At 46.5% G+C, this 15,692-nt stretch overlaps 1 protein-coding gene across 1 annotated transcript in view; it reads left to right on the forward strand.

Moving 5' to 3' along the window:
* LOC124555618 (heat shock 70 kDa protein 14-like) overlaps window positions 1-15,692 on the forward strand; it is a 147,623-nt gene that overhangs the window by 70,906 nt on the left and 61,025 nt on the right. The window lies entirely within an intron of this gene.

Here is a 15,692-nt window from a genome sequence, read left to right on the forward strand (position 1 = left end):
TGAAATTTGCAATATTGCCTGTATTTACTGTGTGGCTTTAAAAGTGATAACTGCACAAACAGTCATGTTGTATATTCCCACAGTTAGTTACTTTAAATTTGCTCACAATTTTCTCAGCCCACAGTTGTGGAGAATATTATATGGGAGGATCAATGCAAAACTGGATGAGCCAAGTATTAAACAATGCATGGTCTTTTGTGTGACTTTACTTCTTGACACAGTCTCTTAAATCTCTTAAATTCAGTGAATATTTCCTGCACTGCTCTTGAACTTCAAATTTTTTGAATGGAAGCTCTTCAAAAGAGTGATGTGCAACAGTCACCAAATTGTAATAGGGCAGAAATGTTTTTAGGAGCTGGGGTTTTGTGCAGATTGTGGCACATAACAGGCAAAGGTGAAATTAAATTCAGCATAATGTTGATGCTATAATGGGTTTGTAAACTGAACAGAACAGTAACAAAGTGAGTCCCCACTCTGTGTACACAGCTACATCATAAGTCTGTTTTGCAAAATCATACTGCTCCTGCCAGATTGTCCCTTTGAATTAGTGGTGATGCAGATGGACCCAAGGAGTGTTCATTTTATATTAACACTATATGTTTTTTTGTTGTTGTTGTGGTCTTCAGTCCAGAGACTGGTTTGATGCAGCTCTCCATGCTATTCTATCCTGCGCAAGCATAATCTCCCTGTACCTACTGCAACCTACATTCTTAACACTATATAGAGTATAGAAATTAATAACTAATATAACTAACACAAGGAACACACACAAGTAGAATATACATTAATCACAGTGAACTTCACTGCACTACTAGGATTCAAATGTCACTGCACTACTGGGATTCCAATACAATTCCAGCATTTTCTGGCATTAGCACCCCCCCCCCCCCCCCCAAAAAATTGAGAGTTGAAATAATGGTAACGATGATTGTAATGGCTCAACAGCATCCAAGGGAAATATCTGTAGAGTTTTAAGTGGGCAGTACCAGTGCATATTGTAATGACCGCATTGGTCGACTGTTGAGGTCCCTGGCAGTGATGGGTAGATCAAGGTCAGAAGGTCATTATTAGTCACTCAGGTCAGGGTGGGCAGCTGTGAGGTGAGTGGATACCTGGCAGATTCCTTTTGGGATGTTACAAAAACAGTGTTGACAACGTTAACATTTGTTATTCAGAGAACAACAGTAGTCGGGACTTTGCTCCAGGCCACTAGTGCTTGTAGGTCGAGCAGTGCGCGCCCAGTCGAGGAATGCTATTGTCAGCTCATGGCCAGTGTTGTCGTGGTGATTGATGTCAGAAGCAGCAGGTCATTGTCCCGCTTGTCTGCTGCACTGCCTAGTTGTAGCAGAACATCTCGGCACAGGGTTCGCAGAGGCGTACCAGACCACGTTGTGGCTCCCAAAACAGGAGATGCAATCCCCAGCATTGGAGTCTGCCAACAGAGGCAGAAGTGGGTAACAGGAAGCCCACTTACCCTTGCAATGGTGGAAGTCTGGCTGCAAGTCTCCACGCTCATACTGTAGGCCACCAGGAAACCCGCCGGAAGAGAGGCACTAATATTGTTACATCAGACACGGCACGAATAGTGGCACTGTGACTAGCAGTGGTAGAGTTCCCAGGATGGGATTTGTGATTCTGTAGAAGCTTGCAGACTGTTAGATGAGTAGACAGCAGATCAACATAGGTTGCTCTTCGTAGCTGGGTGTCGGCAGACTTAGCATGTCTGGGAACATCTGAGAATAGGGATCCGATACAGGGGCGGTGAAGGGACTACGAGAGTCTGCTGGTCACTTCAGACAGCGGCACCCCAAGCCTGGAAAAGGCAACAAACCGTAGTAGCCTGACACCACTTTCGACTGGTGATAAATAAATTCGTTCTGCCGTTCTTGTTTTGTCATCTCCTGGAGGAACATAACCAGAGAGGTAATATTAACCAACTTCACTCTTTGGAGGCACTGGCTAACATCTTCTGCTTTGTCAGATCCTTGAATGAATGTTCTTACACTCTGAACAAGTTTTTTTTTCTTCATAGTTTGTGATCAACAGAGTGCTGCCACGTCTCTCCATATGTTGTCGTTTTACAGAATTGGGGTCAGACTAGGGCATTGCTTAACACTCATGCTTTCTATGGCTTCTTGCAATACCAGGGAAGGTGTCTTAATTTTTACCTGGCTACACGAAGTACAATATTTTGTGGTGCCACACACCCCTCTCCTTTAAAAAGTATGCCCCAGATTTTGTTTAAAGTGCTTCTATAACTCTTGATATATATTCACAAAATGACCTTAGTATATGGGACACTTTGTTTCTTCCTTATTCTAGTCTGGTCTAAATCGCAAGTTCATTGACCATATTCTTAATGGTGAAACATCTTAACTAAGGTCAGTCCTCTGGACAATCTTGTGCCCCCACAAAAATGTCTTCCCACTGAGTTATTTACAAACTAGTACAATCATTTGATCCCTTTCTCACATCTTAACACATTCTCTCAAACATTTTACAATTATCAATCACACTTATTCCTTGTCATTTAAAAAGTAGGTTGTACTTCTATCTTACTTGGGTAATCCTTAATTGCTACCAGTTATCCAGTTGATTGGTGTTTGATGTACTTCTCAGTTCAAGGGTGGTGTTTGGGTTTCTATTTAAGGTAGATATAGAGAACAGAAAATGCTGTCAGAATCAATACAACACTAGAAACTGATGTAGTTAAAACACTGTGGTGTTGGTTATTGCGATGCTCCCATACATACTGTGCCATGTGTTCAGTGGCTGTCTGCCCCCATTGTGATGCTGTCAACTCATCTAATGAATTGAGGAGATCCTGGGTGTTTCATTCAGAAAAGTTACGTTCTTAGTAGTCAACATGTCTGGCTGTATCTCCAGCCAATACAATAAATGCTGGGTCAGATTTCTCATCGTTATTCCAGTGATAGTAGCTGGAAGCCGAAACATTGTCCCTGCTACATACCATTGACTAGCATTCCGTCGTCCTGTAACTCTAACCTTGTGATTCCCTTTGGCCTTTCTTGCTCTTAGCAGTTCACTATTGCCACCTGTGGGGGAAAATACAGAGTGAACCTAATTTTGGAAAATATGGGTGCAATGTTAGTGCTCCCTTCTGACATCTGGCTGCTTCTGGCTCCTCTGAAAGTAGTTGTATTTCACATGCCAGCACACTAGCCTGAACCCACCTCTTCAGACATACTGTACCGTTCCTTCTTCAGCATGATCGTATGCCAACATCAGTACGTAGGTTTCCTTCCGGTCTAAGACTAGTGACACTTCCTCTGCTTTACCAATACAAATTGTCCTATGACTCTCCATTTCACTGAGCGCAGATGAACCGTGTATCCCCCCTCAACAGTGGGAACTACACTGATATTTGAACTGTTACCCCATTCTTGTTAATCTCACCAATGCTCGTGGTGCTAAGTCCGTTACCTAATATAACTGTTCTCTCTGTCTCTCATACAAAAGTCATAACCGCTGGTATTCTCCCTGTATTTTTGTTAATACTCCTTTTTCTGCTTCCCAATGCAATTCCACAAATGTTTCCTGCAGTCTTTGTATTTTGTTCCTTATCTCTTGTGCATCACGTCTCAACTTCAGTGGCAAGAGGTTAAAACTCTCGTTTTGAATTGTCAGTTTTGTAATGCGTCCACTACACCTCCCGTGAAGGGATGTGGAATCACAAGGGATTATTGCACCTGTTTGAATGTTTGTGAAGGAAGCCCCAAAACACAACACGCCCCCACCCACCCCCCAGGAGTGTCGTCATTCTTTGGCGAGTTCATGCTTGGCTACCACGAAGCTCCAGCCTTTGCAGCATCTTTTCCCTTTCGTGCTGCACGTCTATCCTCTTGCTACTCTTTTTCCCCTCCCTTGCGCAGCATGTACGGGATATTTTTGGGAATGTATCCTGCATTTTCAGTAGCCTGATATCAGAACAGTCATTCCACTGTTTTTTTTTCCCATTCTCCTATCTTTCCTCCACTTCAGTGTTTGAGAATCCTCTTTTTCTTCTTCCTCTCTGCACTCTCCTGAAGGCTGGCCCATGCATCTGATGCATAACAGATGACTGGCTAATGTGTAATTCCCATCCCCGGGTCGACAGGTAGGGTTCGCACTTATCCCTTGGTACAGGCCGGGCACAGGGAGGGTTGATAGCCTGAGCTGTCACCATCCCAAATTGCCAATTGGCCCCTCTGTTAGGCATTTGGGAGGTGTGAACAATCACCTAAGGTGGACGTGCCCCCCCTCTGAGGAGGGCCACCACAATTGGAAGGAGCGTGCCATCAGAGACGCTGGCAATCGTGGGGTATTTCCTTCAGTGAGCCAACGTCATCATCTCAGTACACAAAACATAAACTGAAAGAATCTAACGATTCAAAGACCCTCCCAGCTGCACTGCAGTTCCTTGTGGTTTCGTGTACTGAAGACGTCAGTCTTTTGCTACGATTAATTCAGTCATTATTCAGAAAGGTATTGATGCAACCACTGGCCCTGTAAAATCCTGCTCTTGTTTACATAGAGGCACTGTACTTTTGGAGACTACTTGTGATTGTTAAGCACAACTGTGACGAGGCCCGTGGAACACTGAATTCTTCGTTGGTGTTATTTACAGTAGGCTGATCGATGGTCTGCCTGAGGCAGAAATCCAAACTTACCTCTTTGATTAAGGCTTCATTGAAGTCCATTGGGTGATGAAAAAGGGAGACGCATCTTTAGTGCCCGCCCGCTCTCTTTTCCTCGCATTTGATAGGGTTGTGGTTCTATCAAAGATCAAAGCAGGCTATGAAGTTATCACAGTCTGACTGTACATTCCAAACCCAATGCGCTGCTGCCTGTGTCATCGTTACAACCACACTCGACTGTCCTGTCGACACCTGGCCAAATGTTTAACCTGTGGTATGGATGCTCACAAGAACAAGTGTCTGCCTCCTCCTCCTCCTCCTCCTCGCTGTATCATTCCAATGGCTACCACGCAGCCTCCTTCCTTGATTGTCCCACGTATCTTGATGAGTGGGCTATCCAGGAGATCTGGGTGAAGGAAAAAGTACCTTACCCAGTCAGTCGTAAGTTGTTGGCTAGTCAGAAACCCTGCGTTTTACCATCCGGCAGTTAACGATACCATTCCTGCTGCATCTCGTTCCACAAAAGATGTTGTAAAATCGCCCTGTCATGGTAGCATCCCAATCTCTTTCTGCTCCAACTGTGCAACCGGCCACCAAATTTTCACCTCACTCGGCGAAATCACCTGTTCCACAACCAGCAGGCTGGAAAGAACAGAAGGAATACTCCTACAAAGACTTTTCACGTCCCTCCAGCCAACAAACACCTGAATCATCATCTGCCAACCACAAAGACTCCAAGAAGTAAAACAGAGGCAAACGGTCTTCTCCTTCACCTGCATGGAGATCCTCATCAATGGTTTCACCACGTGGTACCCTCACCTGGCTGACCTCCGTGTCACCAGTGCGCAACACCAAATGTTTTTCTGCCCTGGACTCCACAGAGTGACTGTGGGAGAATGTCGATGCCTCTGTAGATCTCGTGGAGCAAGATCCTCCAGCCTCTGTGCCATTCCCTGTAGCAGAGTATCTTCAAAGGCTGGCACTTGGCAGCTGCCTAGGTGACACCCCTTCACTTTTTCTCCCCTCCCCTTTCCTCATTAAGACCTCTCATCCAGTGGAACATTCATGGCCTTAGATCCAACAAGTAGGAATTATGGATGCTCTTGGAATAGCAGTGTCTTCTTATTCTGTGCTTCCAGGAAACAAAATTGTGTCCTCACAATCACTTTGACCTTTTGCATTTCTTTCTTGTCCGCTTTGACCTCCCCCATGAGGATGGCATTCCATCTCGTAGGAGAGTCATGCTGCTCATCTGGGATGACCTTCATAGTCACATCGGCTCCCTGAACACCTAGCTGCAAGCTGTTGCAGTCCGCATTTTCCTTCCTTGCTTCACCTTTTCTCTTCGTACTGTTTACATTCCTCCATCTTTCGGTGTCACCAGGGCAGACTACCTCCAGCTGATTGGGCAACTCCCTCACCCCTTTTTGCTGCTCGATGACTTTAATGCACATCATCCCCTTTGGGGCTCTTTGCAAACCTGTCCTTGACATGCCATCTTGGCTGACCTCAATTAACTCAACCTCATCTGCCTTAATGCTGGAACACCCATGTTCCTGTCAGACTCGACACCCACTGATTCCCATTTGGACCTCTTATTCCGCACTGCCCAGTTTGCCCGTAGCCTCGAGTGGTCTATTCTCTGTGATAAATACTTGAGTGACCATTTACTACTGTGCGCTATCCATTTGCTGACTCCTACACACTCCCCCCCGCCCGCCCCCCCCCATTCGCCCCCTCTCCCCCCCCCCCCCCCCCCAATGTGCAAACCAAAATGGCTGCTTTTTAAAGCCGACTGGCGGCTTTACTCCCCCCTAGCGACCTTTGGCAAACAACTTTTCCACAATTGTGATGACCAGGTAGAATCCCTTGCCAAAGTTATCCTAACCACCACAAAATATTCCATTCCTCGCACTTCGTCTTCACCACACGATGTCCCTGTCCCATGGTTGACTGAGGTATACTGTGATCCAATTTGCACACGGAGACATGGGCTCCTCGTTTTTGACCATCATCCTATGATGCAGAACTGTAATTGTTATAAACACTTGCATGTGCAGTGTTGTCGTGTTCTTTGGGATGGCAAAAAAGACAGCTGAATACTAGTTCTTTTAACAGTTCCACTCCCTCTTCCATCGTGTGGGCCAAACTCAGGCGGCTCTCTGGGACCAAGGTCCATTCCACAGTTTCCGTCCTGACCATAGCAGATGATGATGTAGTGGATCCTATTGCTATCTTCCAACACCACTATTTTGCGGAGGTGTTGAGCTCCACCCACTGTCACCCTGCCTTCATCCATCGGAAACGAGGGGATGAGGCGCAGGTGATACCCTTCTCTTCCCAGAATTGAGTGTTACAACACTGCTTTTACTATGAGGGAGCTAAATCATGTTCACATTTCATCCCACTCCTCCACCCCAGGGCTGGACGATGTTCACCTTTCTATTTCGGGCAACCACTTTCTCCTTCATATGTACAATCGTATCTGGACAGTGGGCATGTTTCCCAGATGCTTACGTGAAGCCACTGTCATACACGTACCCAAGCCCAGTTAGGACAGACGCCTTCCTTCTCTCTATTGCCCTATTTCTCTCACCAGCTTTGTTTGCAATGTGATGGAATGTACGAGTCATGACAGGCTGGTATCGTGGCTTGAGTCTCGCAATTTACTAACCACTGTACAATGTGGATTTTGAGCACGCCGTTCTGCAATTGACCATCTTATCACTATGTGAACTCATACGATAATGGTTTTCTGTGGAAATGTCAGACTGTGGCCGTGTTTTTTTGATTTGGACGAAGCCTGGGACACCTGCTGGAGGACTGTTATTGTCTCTACTCAATACATGTTGGGCTTTCAAGGCCACTTGCCCCATTTCCTTCAGGAATTTTCAAAAGGCAGGGTTTTCAAGGTATGTGTGGGTTCTGCCTTGTCGGAGAACTTTATCGAGGAAAACGGTGTGCCTCACGATTCCATCCTGTCGTTCTCATTGGTGTCGCCATTAACCCTGTTATGGGCTGTCTCCCAACAGGCATTTCCTGCTCCCTTTTCGTTGACAATTTTGCCATCTATTGTTATTCTCCATGGACTTGTCTGCTTGTGCAGTGTCTCCAGCACTGTCTCGATCTTCTTTAATCATGGAGTATCGACAATGGCTTTCAGTTTTCCACTGACAAAACTGTTTGTATGAATTTCTGGTGGCACAATGGGTATCTTCCACCATCTTTATATCTTGGGGCTGTTGCTCTTCCATTTGTTGAAACTACGAAATTCTGGGGCTCATGCTCAATTGGAAACTTTCTTGGTCCCCCCCCCCCCCCCCCCCCACCTGACTTACCGGGCTGCCCACTGTACTCTGTCCCTCAGTATCCTGTGTGTTCTCTGTGGTACTTCCTGGGGAACAGATTGGATCACCCTCCTCCATTTGCACCGGTCCCTTGTCCTTTTGAAAGTAGACTATGAATGTTTCATTTATGCATCTGTACATCCATTCATCTTACGCCGTCTAAGCACAATCCATCATGGTGGCATCCGTTTGGCCACTGGCGCCTTTCTCACTACCCTGGTTGAGAGTCTCTATGCAGAAGCTGCCAAACTGTGACTGTCTCACAATACATGACGCTCTCCTCAGTGCCCCCAGGGGCCCAGCATTCATGTGCCTGGTACGGGCTTGGCGACCCTGGGGTTCATGAGCTGGGAACTGGTAAGTGCCGCCAGTTCCGTCACTGTAAGCTGTGGGCATATTTCAGCGACCACCATGCTGTGCGGCAGTGGAATGTTGTGTGTCTCAGGGAATGGGGATCTTGGCTTGACCGCCCGGATCGTGAGGATGGAGTGAACCTCTTATAAACAACCCCTCAGTCTCAAGGTGTGCTGCGCGCTTATAAGATGCATGGCTGTTGAGGTGGAACACTCGTTAGTGGACAACCTCTGGGGAACCTGCTGCACCTCAGTTCTATAAGGCTTACCTAGGCACGCGGGGCTCTGTCTAGGTGGACTTCTAGTTCCCTAGCTGCTCATGGGACCGAAATGGATCCTTTGAAATCCTCTTTTCCTCCTCCCAGCAGAAAGGGTGGGCTGCTGGAAGGTTCTAACACCCACTCTCTTAAGATGGCTCGTGCACGCAGTCCCCCTGACTCTGGCACTTCTTTGACATGTAAAGTCTTTGGTAACAGAATGCATTCTGGTAATCAGAATGTGTTTCTCATTGTGAAACAGGAGGAGGGTAGTTTCGAGAAGGTTTCGCCCTTCTATATACAAAAGAGATTGAAGGTAATCTGTGGCTCCTTAAAATCGTTGAAGCGTTTCCGTAATGGGACCTTGCTAGTGGAAACTTCCACTTCCCAACAAGCAACTAACCTCTAATCTGCTAAATGCCTTGGGGAGTATGCCGTAGACACTGAAATGCACAGCGCCTTGAATTATAGCAAAGATGTTGTGACATGCCGGGATCTAGTCGACATTCCCAGGGAAGAACTGCAACGTGAGTGGCCTTCGGAAGGTATCGTTGATGTACAACATATCATGAAGAGAATTGATGGCAATCTTAGCAAATCCAACTCCTTTATTCTGACCTTCAGTAGCACGAAACTTCCTGACCATGTTGAAGCTGGCTTTCTTCGCCTTAGTGTGAGGCCTTATTTCCCGACCCCAATGCACTGTTTTAAATGCCAGCGTTTTGGGCATACCACCTTATGGTGTAAAAGCGAAGCGACATAGGCAACTGCGGTAAGGCTGCTCATGAAGGAGTTGGGTGCTTGTCTCCAACCAAATGTATAAATTGCTCTGGAACCACCCTGTTTGGAGTAGGGACTGCCGAACATTTTTAGAGGAATGCAAAGTCCAGGAAATTAAAACAACTGAGCGTATCTGCTATGGTGAGGCCGAGAAGATGTAAAAGTCAATGCAACCTGCCACATTTGCTACATCTTTTGCATCCATGGTTCAGCAGTCTACTCCAATGGCCGATGCCTCTACGCAGACAGAGGTGGTGAGTGTTAGCACTAACACCTGCAGATGTCAGTGCACGTGCAACGCAGCCAGTGTTTGAGCCTGTAGCCCCTACTTGAACGGCAGACACAGGTACAGTGGCGAACTTGGGCCAGCCCTTGGCGCCTCCGACAGCTGAGGCTGTTCCAAAGCCCAGTGCGTCCATTACCATTCCCACGTCGGCTCCCCCAAAGCCCACCAAACCGCAGAAAGTTCCTATACAGCAGCAACAGTGGGTCAGATCATGTGGTAAACCGTCCGACCATGCAGATGTCGTTTTATGTGATGCTTCTTCTGTCTCTTCCCCAGAGCTGATGGAGGAAAACGTATGTGTGGGGCAATCCTCTCGCCTCACTCCTGCTGCTCCACCTGCTGTAGTGTCCCCACCCCATCGGAGAGACAGGATGAAGGTGCTACCACCGTCATAGGTAGCTCCCATACTTCAGTGGAACTTGCAGGGGTTCAGGACGCATGTGGAGGAACGTTGTCTACTCTCTCAGGGTAGACCACTATGTGTGTGTGTCCCCAGGAGACTTATTTCCATCCATCATACTCCCTTGAGCTATGAGGCTATACACTCTACGAAAAGGACAGCCTTCGTGGAGAGAGAGCTGGAGGAGGCGTAGGTATTTTCGTCAGGATGGACTACCACTCCTCGCCTCTCCCTCATACGACGACTTTACAGGCCGTCGCTGTGTCTGTGCACGTGCGTCATCCATTGACCGTATGTTCTCTTTACTTGCCTCCAAGGATCCCCCGTTTTGTGATGCTTGTGGTGCGCACATCTCTGTCTGGCACGTTTTAACAGACTGCATTTCATACCGTGATGCAAGGGCAGAAGCACAAGTTGATGGGGATCTGCCCTGTGTTTTAGCTAATGATGAGATGTGTGTGTCTAGGATTTTCAAGTTTTGTGAGGTGTCTGGACTCTGGTCTAAACTTCTAGGCTGGAGGTTTTTGTGTCTTGCAAAGTGGCTGGCTCCTCCCTTTTTTCCTTGTGGTCAGCTAGCCACTCCCATCTGCTATAATGTTTTAGGTCCCTCTACCACTTTCTTCCTGTGTTGTCCAAGTTTTACTGCTGACGGCATGCTTCGTCCCACACTTCGGTGTGGGTAGGCACATATTTTTCCAAGCTTGTTACCTCTATTTTACGTTCTGTTTTATCTTACTATTCTGAGTATTTTCTTGGCACCCATCTTAATCTGTTACTGGGAGAGGGCGCTGAAGACCTTGCTGTCGTGCACCCAAACAACTCACTACATACTGTACATACATGCTCTCCTCAGCAGGTATGCATGCCGTTTGTCTGCCGTGCCTGGCCACTCATCCTATGCCTCCTCCTTTAACCGTCAGTATGGTGCATGTCCCTCTTCTGTTATCTCCTGGAGTTTCCTTTCGGTTATTGCACCAGCAGCTTAACTTAAAACTACCTGCCACTTTTCCTTTGGGTGCGAACCCTTCACCACCTTGGCTTCATGCAGCGGCTCACGTTCACCTTGTACTTCATTTGATTCATAAGGAGACTACTCCAGACTCACTCTATCCCCATAAGATTTTTCGATCTTTGTACGGAACTTCGCGGTAGTACCTTTTTGAATGCTAATGGCTCTCCGACTGGCCATAGTATTGGGTGTGCTTTCGTTATTTCCACAGAGCATTTTTGGTGTCAGCTTTTGGAAGACTGCTCAGTATTTACAGCAGAGCGGGACCCTGTATGAGGCCACATTATACATCCAGCGACACAGGCTGTTCGATTGTGTCATTTGCTGTGACTCTAGACCCTCAGAGCCTATGTGTGATGCACATCATCCATCCCTTAGTGCAGTGGGTCCAGGAAAGCTTTCACTTCCTCACTCTTGATGGGGCCACAGTGATGTTTATGTGGGTTCCTGGTCACATTGGTCTGATGCGAAACGAGGCTGCTGATGCTGCTGCCAAGGTTGCAGTCCTCCTACCTCAGCCAGCTAGTTCTTCCATTCCTTCAGATGATCTGCTTATCGCCATCTGTCAGCAAGTGGTGTCACTTTGGCATTACCACTAGTCTTCCCTTCACAGTAATAAGCTGCGGGGAATTATACCTCTCCCAGTAGCTTGGACAACCTTCTCTTGGCCCCCTTGCCATGAGGAGATCATTTTAGCTAGGTTGAGTGTTGGGCACTGTCTTTTTAGCCATCATTTGTTAAGTGGTGTTTCCCACCACTTTCTTAATGCTCATTGTCATCAACGTTTAACTGTTCGGCATTTCCTTATGGGATGCCCTTTTTTAACCACTTAAGTTGTACTGTATGTTTGCCGTCCAATTTATCGGCCATTTTAGTGAACAGTGAGAGAGCTGTTGACCGTGTTTTGCTTTTTATCCGTTGTAGCAGTATGGCGAAAGACATTTAATCTTTAGTTCAGGACCTCCATTGTCTTTATGGCTGTTTCTCCAAGAGAGGCTGTCCGTTGATTGGGCTCAACTTGTAGTTGCTTTTAACTCCTTTCTCATCTTTGTGTTCTACTGTTCTGACATGGACGCATATGACCTTACTTGTTTTAATGTCTTAAAACAAAACAAAACAATCATTGTTACTCCTCATTGTGATCTAATTGCGTAAGACACATAATGCACACTTTGCTCATCCTTCTTCCCTTGCTTTCTTAGATTTAGTGCTCTCTACTGGCAGTGATGTCAGCACTTGCAGCAGAGCATCACAGTTCCCTTAGATGGCTTAACATGTCCATCATGAACAATGGGAGTCTTTGTTCGTAATTATAACTTTACATTAATGAGTGACTTCATTTTTATGACCTGCTATGGTCTGTGGCGTCATCAGAAATTTCATTGTTTTGTTCGTAGGTGAGCAGGGATTCATCACTAAGACCCATTGACCAATTCTGAACTGTGGTAATTGGTCTATGTGTGATCCTATTTGCTATTGACTCTCTAGTGCATCTGTGTTTGCTTTCTTTACCTTCTTACAAACATCGTGTAATGTCATTGCAAACTTTGTAACTGATTCCAGGTTTTTCCAATTTTAGGCTTAATCACCACAAAAACAGAAGGCAGATTTGTACCATATATTACCTCATATGGTGATGGACCAACACTACACTAGACATCAGAATTGTAAGCTGACATGACATACAAAAGGTAAATGTACCAATCATTGTGATGGAAGTTCACAACAACAACTCAACATCTTACCAACTGTACAGTGAATGTATTCTGTTTTCCTGATAGACTGAGGGAGCCAAGGGCTAGTCCTGAGTTTGTGAGTGCTTAGTAAATGACACACTCCTGGAAGTGGAAAAAAGAACACATTGACACCGGTGTGTCAGACCCACCATACTTGCTCCAGACACTGCGAGAGGGCTGTACAAGCAATGATCACACGCACGGCACAGCGGACACACCAGGAACCGCGGTGTTGGCCGTCGAATGGCGCTAGCTGCGCAGCATTTGTGCACCGCCGCCGTCAGCGTCAGCCAGTTTGCCGTGGCATACGGAGCTCCATCGCAATCTTTAACACTGGTAGCATGCCGCGACAGCGTGGACGTGAACCGTATGTGCAGTTGACGGACTTTGAGCGAGGGCGTATAGTGGGCATGCGGGAGGCCGGGTAGACGTACCGCCGAATTGCTCAGCACGTGGGGCGTGAGGTCTCCACAGTACATCGATGTTGTCGCCAGTGGTCGGTGGAAGGTGCACGTGCCCGTCGACCTGGGACTGGACCGCAGCGACGCACGGATGCACGCCAAGACCATAGGATCCTACACAGTGCCGTAGGGGACCGCACCGCCACTTCCCAGCAAATTAGGGACACTGTTGCTCCTGGGGTATCGGCGAGGACCATTCGCAACAGTCTCCATGAAGCTGGGCTACGGTCCCGCACACCGTTAGGCCGTCTTCCGCTCACGCCCCAACATCGTGCAGCCCACCTCCAGTGGTGTCGCGACAGGCGTGAATGGAGGGACGAATGGAGACGTGTCGTCTTCAGCGATGAGAGTCGCTTCTGCCTTGGTGCCAATGATGGTCGTATGCGTGTTTGGCGCCGTGCAGGTGAGCGCCACAATCAGGACTGCATACGACCGAGGCACACAGGGCCAACACCCGGCATCATGGTGTGGGGAGCGATCTCCTACACTGGCCGTACACCACTAGTGATCGTCGAGGGGACACTGAATAGTGCACGGTACATCCAAACCGTCATCGAACCCATCGTTCTACCATTCCTAGACCGGCAAGGGAACTTGCTGTTCCAACAGGACAATGCACGTCCGCATGTATCCCGTGCCACCCAACGTGCTGTTGAAGGTGTAAGTCAACTACCCTGGCCAGCAATATCTCCGGATCTGTCCCCCCATTGAGCATGTTTGGGACTGGATGAAGCGTCGTCTCATGCGGTCTGCACGTCCAGCACGAACGCTGGTCCAACTGAGGCGCCAGGTGGAAATGGCATGGCAAGCCGTTCAACAGGACTACATCCAGCATCTCTACGATCGTCTCCATGGGAGAGTAGCAGCCTGCATTGCTGCGAAAGGTGGATATACACTGTACTAGTGCCGACATTGTGCATGCTCTGATGCCTGTGTCTATGTGCCTGTGGTTCTGTCAGTGTGATCATGTGATGTATCTGACCCCAGGAATGTGTCAATAAAGTTTCCCCTTCCTGGGACAACAAATTCACGGTGTTCTTATTTCAATTTCCAGGAGTGTAGGTGCTTAATCATACTGGATATAAAATTAGTGCCCTGATCTGTAATTATTGTATCAGGAACACTAAACTTCAGCAACCAGCTTTTCACCATTGTCTTTGCCACTGTACTTGCTTTAAAATGCATACTGTAACAGTTATGAGCTTTCCTCATATTTGATACTATGAAACATGCTTTCCATATTTTGGGATGAGGTAGAATGGACCACAACAAGAAAAAATTGTCAGGTAAACGTGGACTCAAAAATGCATATCTTTAATAGCTTTGCTACTGTGAAAGACATCTTTTCTACTGAACAAGGGTTCATAGCTCTTAAGGTATGCATTTTAGAGCCTATGTTTACTACACCATTTTTTCTTGGTTTGGTCCATACTACCCCCTACCAAAATATGGAAAGCAAAGAGCTCATGGTAGAAGAGATTTGGTTCACAGTATCGAATATGAGGTATTCATAGCACTTACGACATGCATTTTGGAGTCCATCTTTACCAGATTTTTTTGCTTCGAATGATCGTTCCTTTAATATCCCTGAATATAGACCATTCGTAATGAAATACCATGTATAAGGTCATATGATAGTCGTTAATCATGTAAAGTGCAGTTGGCACAACACTGGGGCTGTATTTCATCTTCCTACACAACAGGCCATAGTGCTTTGTGGACTGCAGCTGTGCCCTAAATACTAGAAATCAAATCTTCCTTCTTGGGCTCTCAGAATTCTGTTTTTCTTTCCTGATTGGTATGTGCCTTCATAGTTAAATTCACTTGATTTCAGAGCACAATACGTTAACATACTTGGAGCCTCTTGTGGTCCCAGCAATCACTTCAACACAGCATGGTCCTTCACAACTTTAAACTTTTTCGTGTACGAATAACAGTGGAAATACGTAATAGCATAAATAACAGCCAACATTTCCATCTCTGTGGTTGAATAGAAGGAGTGAGTTATGAGGAAACTCTTCGGTTTCGATTTGAAAGAGTTTTGAATTTTTGTGGTAGCTTATTGAAAATGGATGCAGCAGTATACTGCACACCCTTCTGCACAACAGTTAAGGAAGTCTGATCCAAATGCAGGTTTGATTTCTGGCAAGTATTAACTGAGTGAAAGCTACTTATTCTTGGGAATGAGCTAATATTGTTAACAAGAAATGACTTTAAGGAATATATATATTGAGAGGCCAATGTCAAAATACACAGACTCGTGAACAGGGTTCGACAAGAGGTTCATGAACCTACACCACTTATTGCCTGAACTGCCTCTTTCTGAGCCAAAAATATCGTTTTAGAGTGGGATGAGTTACCCCAAAATATAATACCATATGATATAAGCGAATGAAAATAAGCAAAGTAGGCTAATTTTCATGTCG

Source organism: Schistocerca americana, chromosome X, assembly GCF_021461395.2.
Source record: "Schistocerca americana isolate TAMUIC-IGC-003095 chromosome X, iqSchAmer2.1, whole genome shotgun sequence".
NCBI classification, from domain to species: domain Eukaryota; kingdom Metazoa; phylum Arthropoda; class Insecta; order Orthoptera; family Acrididae; genus Schistocerca; species Schistocerca americana.